The sequence below is a fragment of the Perognathus longimembris genome, chromosome 9 (genome assembly GCF_023159225.1).
Source record: "Perognathus longimembris pacificus isolate PPM17 chromosome 9, ASM2315922v1, whole genome shotgun sequence".
NCBI lineage: Eukaryota > Metazoa > Chordata > Mammalia > Rodentia > Heteromyidae > Perognathus > Perognathus longimembris.
Genome location: NC_063169.1, coordinates 16,868,451 through 16,882,793, shown reverse-complemented (window position 1 = coordinate 16,882,793; position 14,343 = coordinate 16,868,451).

Sequence of the window (14,343 nt, the reverse complement as noted above, 5' to 3'; positions counted from 1 at the left end):
GGAGTTGCAGTTACATAAGTCAGGTAATGAGAACATTTCTTTTTGAACAGTGTCATCTCTTCCCTCACTTTAGGTCTTGATATAATGTGTGACTATTATTAAATGTACTCAACAAATTCTTATGATTTTCCTATTTGTAATAGGAATAGGATTGGAAGAATGAGAGCAATTTATTAATCCAGTCATTTATTTATTATCCCACTACATTAGCTCCTGGTACCACAAAATGATTGGCTTGAATATCCTCAAGTTCTTGAGGCTTGAAATCCAAGTGAAGGTGTTGGCTATCCTAGTCTCTCTCAGATTCCCTGGAAAGGGTCAGTACTGGGTCTCCTTCCCAGTTCCTAGGCTTATGGGAGCCCAATGCCAGTCTTCCCTGGTGTTTATTCATTGTTTTCTATAAGCACGTCTACATTATGGTTTCCCCCTTTTGTAAGGACACTAGTCATATTGCACTTTACTCTGGTATGATCTCATTTAAAATAATTAGACCATATTTCCAAATAAAGTCATATTCTAAGATTCTGGTGGTTAGGACTTAAATGAATTCTGTGGCGACTCCATTTCCTTAACGCTGGTGTACACATATGAGGAGTAATGTCTGATACCATAGGTAAAGAGTTCAGCCAACATGAAGAAACTCTTCTGATGAGATGTCTATAGAATGATTCCAGACCACCGCTAAAACTAAGGAAAAACATTTGAAGTGGGTCATCATTCTGACTTTGTGTTTAGAGGAAGATTTTAAAATTATTTTGTGATCCAATCTATGTAACAAATCAGACATTTTTCTCACTAAGGATATTGAATTTCTATTTTTTTTGTTTTATTATCAATGCAGCTGTTCTTCAAGCAATCACAGAAATGAATCAAATCTTTCTTAGGAAAGATCAGTACCAAATTCTTACATTTCAACTCCTCCTTTGTTCTCATAAAATGATGAAAAGGATAAATTCATATCTTTATAGAAGTATTGTGTCATGAAATAAGGTGCTTTTTCCAAAGCCCTTACATGTCCATGCAGTTATTAATATTTCTTTACTCATTAAACCTGTTTTCTTTTCTTGCTTTCATAGTATGTTTTTGAAACTACAAGTATTTGATTAAAACACGCGGGAAAAGGAGTTTAGGAAAGCTCACATGGTAGAGATAAAATGTCATCCTTCTGAATCTCTGCTTTGGGTGGCATTTCAGTCTGTGTGCTTTATTTTACTGGCTTGTTTTCTTTTTACTCTATTCATTCTTATACCTACTACACACTATTCTTTTTATTTATCCTCGTATATATTATTTAGAAATGGCCTTGTTTCTCAGTAATTTTTACTTAGCTAATTAGTCTTAAAAAAGCATATCTCCATTTTACATGTGGCATTTACCTCTCTGTACATCTTGCTTTTCTTACTCTTCCATAACCTTTGAACTCAGCAGGTAAAACTAAACTCTGCTCTTGCTAACATGGTAACTTCATAGGCAGAAATGATTACTCTTTACATTAGATCAAAACTGAGGGTTCCAGTAAGCTAGTCTCAGAAGCTTGGCACAAGTAGAATCTTTTGCTGTTTTAGGTCTGGCCCTCAGGCAACCAGAAGGTCAATGAAGGTCATTCAACTGAAGTCCAATTCTCTCTGGGCCATCACTGCTCCTGACATTGAGTTAAGTCATCCTCAATGTCCACTGGGCTGAGCAAGCTTTTTATTGCTTCTGTGTAACAAAAACGAAGTAAATTGAAATTCTTCCATTTGAGGATTCTGACATTTTTAAACAAAGACTAAATTGGCTTTGGTTTCTTAGAGAATAAAAATGAGAAACTTAATTTGATATGGCACCAAGTCCACTGTATTGTGAGTATTTGCTAAGGAGCACAGACAACAATTAACCATTGCTACTTGAATTTATATTCTTATAGATTTTGGGATTTCCCATTCTTAATGGCATAGTAGGTACTAACTGTGGGTTTCTTTGAGATCCTCACCTTATCAGGAGTAAGATATATATATATATATATATATATATATATATATACATATGAACATATATGTATATGTTCATGTATCACTCATCTAGCTGTCTGTCCGACTGTCTGTCTATCTCCATATTACTTCCTGTGGCCACAAGGAAAATATTGGAAGAAATTGTACTCACAGTGAAATAGTGGAACAAGTTTTCAAACCATGTTTTTAGGATTACAATGGCTCCCAGAAATGTTTCAGGATGTTGAGAAAGCAATGTACCTCCCACAGAAAACTTAAGCCTTTTATTTTGTACCAGTCCATGAGTTTTAACTCAGGGTCTGGGCACTGTCCCTGAGCATTATTGCTCAAGGCTTACAATCTAGCACTTGAGTTATAGCTCCACTTTTTGGTTGTTAATTTGAGATTAACATATGTAGACTTTTTGATTGTTAGGTGGAATTAAGAGCCTTATGGACTTTTTCTGCTTGGACTTTCTTCACACCACAATCCTCAGTAGCTAAGATTACAGTCATGAGCCACCAGCCTCTTGCAACACTTAGGATTTTAATTGCCCAGGCAATTCAAAATTATTTTTATAATTTTGTGTGATGATCTGTGTTTATATAAATCACTTAATGTTTATAATGAGATTTTGTATTAGATACATTTGGGAACATCTTAGCTGCTAAGTTTGTTGCAAAGAACTAGGGAAGAGAAGTGCGCAGTATTAGCAAGTCATAGTGCCTTCATTCCATCACCAGCTAAAACCACCCAGCTAGATCCTGTTGGCTCGTACTGAAAGGTTAGTCTCAGAAATGAGTCTGAGTTACTGAGAGGACCAGCAATATAAAAGAAAAAATAGTTATGAAGGCAATTATATAAATGTTCACATCGTACATATACTTTAATATTTTAATTACTGTATCAACAGATAGAGATTAAGGGAAAAATCTCTTAGATTTCTTTTTAAAATGTACATTTTTCTGTATCTTTAAAACAATGGCTAACAGATTTGTTTCTTTTATTATGTATTTCTAGTCTACAAGAGAATTTTAAAAATTCACTTGAGCTATTGAATATGCATAAAAATGGTGCACATTTATTGGATACCATGTGATGTTTCCATATATGACCATACTATATAATGTTTAAATACAGTGAAACATATTTTCTCTGTGGTGAAAGCATTTATAGTTCTTTCATCCATCTTTGTGAAATGTATAGTATATTATTGTCATCTAGTCACTTCACTATGAAATAGCACTCTAGCTCTTCTTGCTCCTTTCTGTCAGTTAAACCCACTGGTCAACTTCTCATGTCCACCCTTATCCTCCTAACCTCTAATAATCACTTCTGATTGTACTTTCAATTTTCATGGGGTAAACTTGTTTAGAATTTTACATATGAGTGAGATCCTGTGGGGGTTTTTCTTTCACAGTACATGGCAATTTCACTTCACCTGATGATCTCTAGTTCCATCTATATGGTCACCAATCATAGAATTTCATTCTTCCCCAAAGCTGAAAAGTATTGTATATTATATGTATTGTATTATTGTTATCAAATATATTGTATAATATTTTATTATTTATAGATAATATATTACATATATTATGTATGAATACCACATTATGTATTATTGTTATCAAATATACATAATATTTTATTATTTATAGATAATATATTACATATTGTATATTATGTATCTATACCACATCATCATCTGATGGAATTGAGATTGTTTCCATATGTTGACTAATGTAAGTAATACTACAGTAAACCTGGGAGTGTAAAGGACACTTTGACATGATTTATTTCCTTTGTAAACATACTTAGTAGTGAGATCGCTGGATCAAATAGGAGTTCTATTATTAATTTTCTGTGGAGTATCTAGACTGTTTTTCATAATGGCTGTATCCCTTTATGCCCCCAGCAATTGAGTGCAAGTCCTTTTCTCAGTTTCCTTGCTAACACTTCTTTTGTTTTTTTGTTTTTTTTTGAGATGAGGTAATATTTCTTTGTGGTTTTGGTTTGCATTTTTCTGATGATTTCTGCTGTTGAATATGTTTTTAATATAGCTGATGGCTCTTTGTACCTCTTCATTTTGAGGAAAAAAAAGTCTCTTCAGAACATAGGTTGCATGGTTTCCCTCATTTGTGATAAGTAGAATATACAAGTAAATACACTGGATGGTAAAATAAATACACTGGGACATGATAACACCAATCTCTAGGCATTCACAGAGTGAGAATAATGGAGGATATTTTTAGGAAAGGATCACAAAGGCACAATAACATGTCCATCTGAGTAGAGTAATATTTATCAAAATGAACTCCAAGAAATGAAAATGAGATTTTTATTTCCTTTGTTGCTTTTTTTGTTTTCTTTTCCTTTTGTCTTGCTGTTAGTTTATAGGTCTTTGAGTATGGATATGAGGGGCACACAAATAGTAGGACAAAGGATGAAAAATGCATCAGTGGGGCTGGGGATATAGCCTAGTGGCAAGAGTGCCTGCCTCGGATACACGAGGCCCTAGGTTCGATTCCCCAGCACCACATATACAGAAAACGGCCAGAAGCGGCGCTGTGGCTCAAGTGGCAGAGTGCTAGCCTTGAGCGGGAAGAAGCCAGGGACAGTGCTCAGGCCCTGAGTCCAAGGCCCAGGACTGGCCAAAAAAAAAAAAAAAGAAAGAAAAATGCATCAGTGATACTATATACTATGTTGAAAATGAATTACACAATTTGTGGATAGGAAAGGGAGGGAAAAACTAGGAGAGAGTGAGGGGAGGGGTGATACTGTTTGAAAAGAAATGCAGAAATCTGACTTATATAACATATAACTATAACCCCTCTGTACATCACCTTTACAACAAAAACACATACATATATGTATACACATATATAATACATATATATATATAATCTCTTCAGACCATTTGCCTATATTTAACATTAGATTATTATTTGCTATAGAGGTTTTGAATTTAAGAAAAATATTTTGGCTGTTAGCCCCTTGTCATATGTATAGTTTGTAAGTATTTTCTCCCTTTCTGTAGGTTGTCTCTACTCTGCTGATTTCTTTTTTGACTGAGCAGCTTGTTAGTTTGAGGTAATCTTGTCAATTTTTGCTTTTCTTTCTTGTGATTTTGTAGTCTTGTCCAAAATTGTCATTGCCTATTCTAATGTCCTAAAAGTGTTCCTCTGTTTTTTTCTAGTAGTTTTATCATTTAAAGTCTTAGATTTATATATTTGATTCATTGTGAGTTTAACTTTTGAAACTGTTAAGAAATAGAGGTCTAATTTCAGAGGTCTAATTTTGTGTATGAATACCTAATTTTTTATTTTTTGAATATTTTTGCTTAAATAGTTGTGAAAAGGAATTGCCATGAGATAGAGCAGTTTATGAATACTGTGCCAAATCAATGTCACCTCTTGAACATTCTCCCCACCCTCCGCTCTCACTTTTCTTAATTTTAAAGTTAAGTATTGAAATGTTTTCCATTTAACAAGGCAATTTATGCATATAATGTTTTTATTATTATCATTATAAAGGTAATGTACAGAGTATTACATAAGTTGCAGACAATTACGTAAATCAGGTAATGAGTACATTTATTTTTGGACAATGTCACTCTTTCCTTTACTGTCTCCCAGTTAGTCCCTCCTGTCCACACCTACAAGTTGTATACTTGATTTTCAGCATAGTATGTAGTGAGTATCACTGCTGCATTTGTTCACCCTTTGTCACACCATTTCTGTGTCTCCATTACCCTCCTAAAGACAGATAAACAAGACAAAAAGAAAAGAAAAGAAAAAGCCAATGAAGAAAAATGCAACTTATTTCCATTTCCTGGAGTTCAAGTTATAAACATTAATTTATATGATCAAACACACCTAGACATTGCACCCTTGTGTTTCTGTTCTAAGAATGTCTTCCTCTGTTCTCATTGTATTCAGTACTTCTTGGTATATGTAATCCCTTCAACATCTTCAAATTTTTATACCACTTACTAAAAAGACTTTTTGTCTACAATGTGTGTTCTTAGCATCTTTGTGGAAATTCACTTTCTGTAGAAATCTAGGTTTATCTCTAAGCTCTACATTATATTCTGTTGGTCTTGCTCTTTTTTATGTAATACCATGTTGTTTAGGTTGTTAAAAACTTGTATATTTTGGAGTCAGAGAATGTAATGCTTCTTGCTTTTTCCTTTCTTTTTTTTTTCTTTCATTTTTTTCCTCTGGTACCTGTGTTTGAACTCAGGTCCTTAGGCTTGCTTGGCCAGTTTTCCTGCTTGACTGGAACTCGACCACTTGAGCACATTTCTAGCCCTGCTTTTGGCTGGTTATTGTGAAGATGGGATCTCAGACTGTTCTGTCAAGACTCTCTGAATCATGATTGACAGGATCTTAGCCTCCTCAATAGCCACTGGCATGTGGCTTCTGCTTTTTTTCTTTTTGCAAGAATACCTTTGGCCAATGGAAGTTGTTGTGTTTCCAAATTTTAGGACAGTTCTTCTCAAATTTTGTGAATAATGCCATTTGTAAGTTGATAAGTATTGTTTTCAATCTGTAAATCTATTTGTGTAGTATAGACATTTAAACAGTGTTGATTCCTTTAATTAATCAATGAAAATAGGGTGTCTTTACACATGTTCCTACAATCTTGTATTTATTTCATTTTTTGTAATTATTATTATAGAAATCAGACACTCTTGGTTTAATTCATTCCTGTTTTTCCTTTTAATATTGATAGGTAATGTAAATAGAATTGTTTCCGTAATTTCCAATTGAGATAATGTTATTGGTATATAGTAATATCACCTATTTTGTATATTATTTACTATTGATATGTGTGTGAGGTGTGTGTGTGTGTGTGTGTGTGTGTGTGTGTGTGTAGTTTGGATTTTTTTAACACGTGAGCTCATGTTATCTGAAAATAGTGACAACTGGACTGCTTCTTTCCCAGTGAATTTCCTTCATTTCTTTCTCTTCTATGATTGCTCTAGCTAGGACTTCCAATACTGCATTGTATAACAGTGACAAAAGTAGACATTCTTATGTATTTTTTCCAAGTAAGGGCTTGAACTTGATGTCGTCTCAACTAGTTTATAATTTCTCTGGAATATTAATATTTTTATTATTTTTTCTTTATTACTGGTAAATTCTCTATAACTGGCACATTTTTAGGTACTTTTCAAATTCTTGTTAATGTGTTATTGAATGAACAGGTGATGAGTCAATAGATAAGCTAACAATAAATACATAAGCTGGATCTCTTCATACTCTTTTCTCATTTTTATCAAACCAGTCCCCAATAAATTGATCAACATTACTCACCTAATCACAAAAGAGGCACACTGGATTTGAGCTGGATTTCCCCTTTTGTATTGTTAGGAAAGCTGAACTGCTATTCTTACTCTGTCCTGGATTCTGAGTGGCAATGACCTAGTATGCACAGAGTAGAAAGTAGGCCAGAGGTACCACTTTTTCATCTCGAATCTTTGTAGTTGACATTTTAGACTTTTGACATTTTAGTTCATCTTTATGATGGCAGTCTTCCTTCTCTAGTTTCCTGTGTGACGTGTAGAATGAAACACAGCACTCCAAAGTCCCACATGTGCCTTACTTATCCTTTGCTGTATGTGACTGCTAATAATAATTTAAGAAATTTCCCTCTTGTCACTACACAGTAATATAACATTACAAATACAGACACAAAAGATGATACAGCTGGGCTCTTGTTGGATGTCTATGTTATACCAATATCAAGATAAAAAATCTAAAAAGATACATTTATATAATATAGATGATCATATAGATGTTAGATTAATGCTATGTAAAAGATATATGTGTATGCATATGTGCATATATGTGTGTATATATATGCAAGATATATGTTTTATTCTTAAGAAGCTCTCAATTCAATCCTGGGACTATGACAAGAGAACAATTATAATAAAAGAGAAAAAGCATAGAGTGAAAATCATTAACATAGTTTGAAGATCAGAATCTAACCCATGTGATTAAGATAAGTAGTAGAAGTGATAACATTTAAGATGGGCACAAGGGTCAGGATTTGACTGGAAGGGAGTAAAGTTGCTGAAGGAAGAAGAGTGTGAATGAAGTGCTGATTGTGGAAATGTGGTCCCTCTTTTGGAGGAGTGGTGGGTGACTGGAAAACAGGAAACCACTGAAAGTGCAAGGAAAAGAAGAGTAGGTTTAGTGTTACTGCTCCGAAAAATACCTTGACGCTTGTTTCCAATTAACCACAAGAAAACCAGAAGTGGTGCTGTGGCTTCAAGTGTTAGCCTCGAGGAAAAAGCTCAGGGAAATTTCCCAGGCCCTGAGTTCAAGTCCCACAGCTAAAAGGAGAAAAAAAAAAAAGTAAACCTTTGAAAGCAATTAATAATGGCCCAGTTTCTAACCTTGGTGATCAATTGATCTTAGAATGTGAGTCTAACTCCTTGATAAGGAGGAGGGACAGTTTGGACAGGGATTAAAAATTTACCAAACAGCTCTTCCTGCTGTGCCTGCCAGGCTCTGGGTCGAGCCATGTTGAACCCTTTTGCCTCAAAATGAATTGCCTTGATGAAAAAAAAATGTTTTGACCTGGTACTGGTGTGTTACTCATATAATCCTAGCTACTCAGAGGGCTGGTACCTGAGGACCACAGTGTGAAGCAAGCCTGGGTAGGAATGTCTGCGAGACTTTCCTCCAATTAACAACTGAAAACCTAGAAGTGGAGCTGTGGCTCAAGTGATAGAATAATAGCCTTAAGCAAAATTGCTCAGGGAGAGCACCTAGGCTCTGAGTTCAAACACACACACACACACAAACACACACACACACACACACACACACACACACACACACCCCTCTGAGAGTTAGACTAGAGGGACAATGATGATTTACAAATTTGGAAAGTAAACATGAAGTAGCATGATAGGGACCAGACAGGGAATAATTGTATACCTAATGGTAATTAAACAACAGTGTAATGCATGGAATATTTTCCAAGCTACTTTAGAAATATAATGTAATTCCTTAGGACTAGTTAGTGCAGAGATCATCGCCAGCTCTATGTTTTCAGCAGTTGATTAGAGAAGCATTACCAGAACACGGAAAGGGAGAACTCTATGGCACAGAAATCTTGAGTAGAAGGGAAGCAGCCAATTTTTAGAAATCTTAGAAATATTACATGTATTCTCATCTTTCCTTTCACTTTATTTCTAGGACTTCCCATTGTCTGAGAACATCTGGAAGCCAGCGAGCCAGAGAGTTTTTTATGCCATCCACTCCTGGGGCACAGAGAAGGGCAAAGATGGAGAATGATCTGGAAGTTAAGTGAGAACCATCCTGTGCAGTCATGAACACATGCAGGGAATACTAGAATGATCTGGAAGCTAAGTGAGAACCATCCTGTGCATTCATGGACACATGGAGGGTATACCAGTTAAGATGGAGAATGATCTAGAAGTTAGGTGTGAACCATCCTGTGCAGTCATGGACACATGGAGGGAATACCAGTTAAGATGGCAGAAAGGAGAAAGTGAAGATTTGTGGCCCAACAATATGTTTGGGGATAAGGAAGGACTGCTTTGGACTGCTGAAGCCATGAGACTTGATGAGATTGTAGATAAAAAGGATTGAAAGCAATATCATGTAAACTCTGAGGATAAAACTTTTATTGTTTGTTTGTTTGCCAGTCCTGGGCCTTGAATTTGGGGCCTGTTCCTGGCTTCTTTTTGCTCAAGGCTAGCACTCTGCCACTTGAGCCACAGTGCCACGCCACTTCTAGCCGTTTTCTATATATGTGGTGCAGGGGAATTGAACCTAGGGCTTAATGTATATGAAGCAAATACTCTGGCCACTAGGCCATATTCCCAGCCCTGAGGATAGAACTTTAAAGACAAGTTGCATTGTTGGAAGAGAGGAAAATGAATATACAGCAAGGAAAATGAGGGGAAATGAGACAAAAATCAGGAGCAAGAACAGAATGGGAACTAAGGATAAGCTAGCATCTGAGGAAGAGAAGCAGACTGAGAAGACAAAGAAGATCAAAGCAGAAGATATTAGGGATGAAGAGCTGATTTCAGTAATATCCATTTGAATGTCTGTTATAGCTATGTTTCAGATTTGGGGAGGTAGGAAAAAAATTATTGCAGTGTGATTGTAGGGAAGGAATGGGATAAGGAACAAGTAACCTCATCCTCAATAATTTCTCTTCATCCTCCTGTGGTTCCTCTTCCTCCCTCCTCTTACCCAAGCTCCTTCACATTTACTGAGCATCTAGAAAATATGGGACTTTTAACCTACGTATAACATCCCATTTATTCCTCAGCCAACCCAATGAGGTGGGAATTATCCTCACCTTAGATGCCGATCTAAGAGGTCAGAAATCTTGCCTATTGGCCTACGTCAATAAATAGCTAACAATTTTCAAAATTATAATCTTCAGACTCCAGATTCCACATAGTATTTGACAGTATTATCCAATGCAGTTAACAGTAGTTATTTATAAGTTAATGAAAGAAAAGAAAAACGTGTGGCACAGAGAAGTGCATAGGAGACAGTCAACCTGGTGGGCAGCTCTGGCCTTCCTTGCTACTTAGTAAAATGTAACCTAGCTGTTAACAAAGCTTGCTTTCATCTTCTCTATGAACAATCCTGCACCTGGAACACTTTCCTTAAGGAAGGTTGTTGTATCAGTATTAGATAAATGATGAAATATTTTCTCTGTAAGGTCCTTAGGATGAAGTATCATGATCATGTCATCTCTACTGATTTTTGTCCCCATGATAATAGATGACATAATTCTAGATGTTTTATGATGTGCTGGATTCACAGTTCCATTTACAGTACATAAATCAAGGTATTGCCAATTACTCATGATGTGGTCACAGTCAGTGGTTGTGAGATTAGTGACATCAAGGAGTTCAGGGACGGGAGATAAAGAAGAATCCTTTACACATTCAGACAAATGGTGACCAATGGCCTCCTAGAAAGGAGGGGGAAAAAAAGAAAGCACTCCACTCAGAGAAAGGAAATCTAAGTCTGTAAGGTTGCGCTTACTTTCTTAATACCGGGCTGAGAGTTTTCTGGCCCACTCCCTAGCCATGAGTCCATGGCATGGATAATTTCTGCATGGAGCTGTGGACTAACACCACCCAGGGACTTTACCTTTTGACTCACAGGTGTCTCTGTGAAGGAATGTGCTTCCAGAACAGTCCTTGTCTAGATTTTACCAGACATGTCTGTGGATTGAAGTTACTCATTTTAATCTGACCGTGTGGTCATTTCTTTTAGTGTGTATGAATGTACATAGGGATTTTGAAAAAAAAAAAAAGAGAGATAAACTTACTGTGTTGTCTGGGTTGGTGTCATATTCCTAGGCTCAAGTGATCCTCTGCTTTAAGCCTCATTAATTCTGGCATTACAGGTATGTACTACAATGCCTACTTCTAATCTTATTTTTTGGTTCACATAGACACTTTCAAAGATGAATGATCTCCCATTTATATTTTTTCTTTGAATATATCTTTCAAGCTTCAAAGAATCTTTGGAGGAAGAATGAAATGATTCTTGCATATTGGTAAAAGTGAAGAATTTGTGACTACTTTAGCACTATTTATCTATGATGGATTTTGAGAGAAACACTAAAAAGAAAATTCAAGTGAAAATTGCAAGGCAGTACTACTCATATTTGACAAAAATATATAATATAAAGAAATTCATGGCTACTATGACAAATTTGAAACAATATTAATATGTCAAAAGAAGAATATTACCATTTTTGATGTAGTATATCCTAAGTGCCTTGACAAATGCAGCAGTTTCTTCTTTTAAATTTTTATTATCAAACTGATGTACAGAGAGGTTACAGTTTCAGACATTAGGCATTGGATACATTTCTTATACTGTTTGTTACCTTGTCCCTGATTCCCCCCTCTCCATTTACACCAAACAGTTTTGCAAGTATTGCTTTTGTAGTTGTTTGTCTTTTTTTACCCTGTCTCTTGATTTTGGTATTCCCTTTCAAAATCCTAGTTCCAATACCAGTATACACAGTTTCCAATATACTCAGATAAGATACAGAGATAGTGTAGGTACAACCACAGGAAGAGGATACAAAAAGATTATCAACAATAGAAGCTACAGTTACACATGGCACGATGAAAGTAGTTACAACAGTGATATAACAATCGTTTCCATAACATGGAGTTCATTTCACTTAGCATCATCTTATGTGATCATAAGGGTATAGCTATTGGGCTCTTGTGATTCTCTGCTGTGACTTGCCTAAACCTGTGCTAATTATTCCCAATAAGGGAGACCATAGAGTCCATGTTTCTTTGGGTCTGGCTCACTTCACTTAGTATAATTTTTTCCAAGTCCTTCCATTTCCTTACAAATGGGGCAATGTCATTCTTTCTGATAGAGGCATAAAATTCCATTGTGTATATGTACCACATTTTTCTGATCCATTCGTCTACGGAGGGGCATCTCGGTTGGTTCCAGATTCTGGCTATGACAAATTGTGCTGCAAGGAACATTGTTGTGCTGGTGGCTTTAGTGTGATTTTGTTTGTGGTCTTTTGGATAGATACCCAAAAGTGGGGCTGCTGGGTCATAGGGAAGCTCTATGTTTAGCCTTCTGATGAATCTCCATACCACTTGCCAGAGTGGCTGAACCAGTTTACATTCCCATCAACAATGAAGTAGGGTTCCCTTTTGGCCACATCCCCTTCAACATTTGTTACTGTTAGTTTTCTTGATATATGACATTCTTACTGGGGTGAGATGAAATCTCAATGTTGTTTTGATTTGCATTTCCTTTACGGCCAGTGGTGTAGACCACTTTTTCATATGTCTCTTGGCCATTCTCACTTCCTCATCAGAGAAGTCTCTTTTTAAGTCGTTAGCCCAGTTGATGAGGCGGTTATTGGTTCTTTGCGGATTTGTTTTGGAGGAATTTAATTTTTTTTAGTTCTGCATATATTTTAGATATAAGGCCTTTGTTCGTTGTATGGCCGGTAAAGATCTTTTCCCAATCTGTGGGCTTTCTGTTTATCTTGTGAGCTATGTCCTTTGCCCTGCAGAAGATCTGCAGTTTGATGCAGTCCCATTTGTCCAACCTTTCTTTGATTTGTAGCCTTTCTGGGTCTTTGTTAAAGAAGTTCCGTCCTGCGCCAAGGAGCCCAAGTGTTTCTCCGACTCCTTCCTTTAGTGTTTTCAGAGTGTCTGTTTTGATTTCGAGGTCTTTGATCCATTTGGAATTGATTTTGGTGAAGGTTGATATATAAGGTTCTAGTTTTAGTTTGTTGCATGCGTTGAACCAGTTTTGCCAGCACCATTTGTTAAAGAGGCTATCTTAATTCCAGACTATTTTTTAAACTCTTTTATCAAATATTAAGTAGGCATAGTTCTATGGGTTCATTTCTGAGTATTCAAATCTGTTCCATTGGTCTTCAGGCCTGTTCCAGTGCTGTTTTTATTACTATAGCTTTATAATACAGCTTGAAGTTGGGTATTGTAATTCCTCCAGCACTGTTCTTTCTGCTTAGGCTTGTTTTTGCTATTCTGGGGCTTTTATTGTTCCATATGAATTTCTGGATTGCTTCCTCTATTTCATTAAAAAATGGTGTTGGGATATTAATGGATATTGCTTTGAATTTATAGATAGCCTTTGGCAATATTGCCATTTTGATTTTATTAATCTTCCCAATCCAGGACCATAGGAGGTTTTTCAATTTCCTTAGTTCTGCCTTAATTTCATTTTTCATGTTTTTAAAGTTCTCATCATAGGGGTCTTTCACTTCTTTGGTTAAGGTTATTCCTAGGTACTTTTGTTTTTTGAGGCTATTGCAAAAGGAGTTACTTTCCTGATTTCAGCCTTGGTCCTCGGGTCATTAGCATAGAGAAAGGCCGTCGATTTTTGAGGGTTTATTTTCTATCCTGCAACTTTGCCAAAGTTTTTGATCAGCTCTAGTAGCTTGGGGGCAGAGTCTATGGGATTCCTTCGGTATAGGATGATGTCATCTGCAAAGAGAGAAATTTTAACTTCATCTTTTTTTATTTGGATCCCGTTTGTATTTTCTTCTTGCCTAATTGCTCTGGCTAGGAATTCTAGTACTATGTTGAAGAGCAGGAGAGAGAGTGGATATCCCAGTCTCGTTCCTGATTTTAAAGGGAATGGCTTTAGTTTTTCACCATTTAGAGTTATGCTTGCGGTTAGTTTGTCATATACTGCCTTGATTATATTCACAAATGTTCCCTGGAATCCCAGTTTTTCCAGGGCTTTTAGCATAAATGGGTGCTGGATTTTCTCGAACGCATTTTCCGAATCCAGTGATATAACCATGTGGTTCTTTACCTTGCTCTGGTTGATGTGGT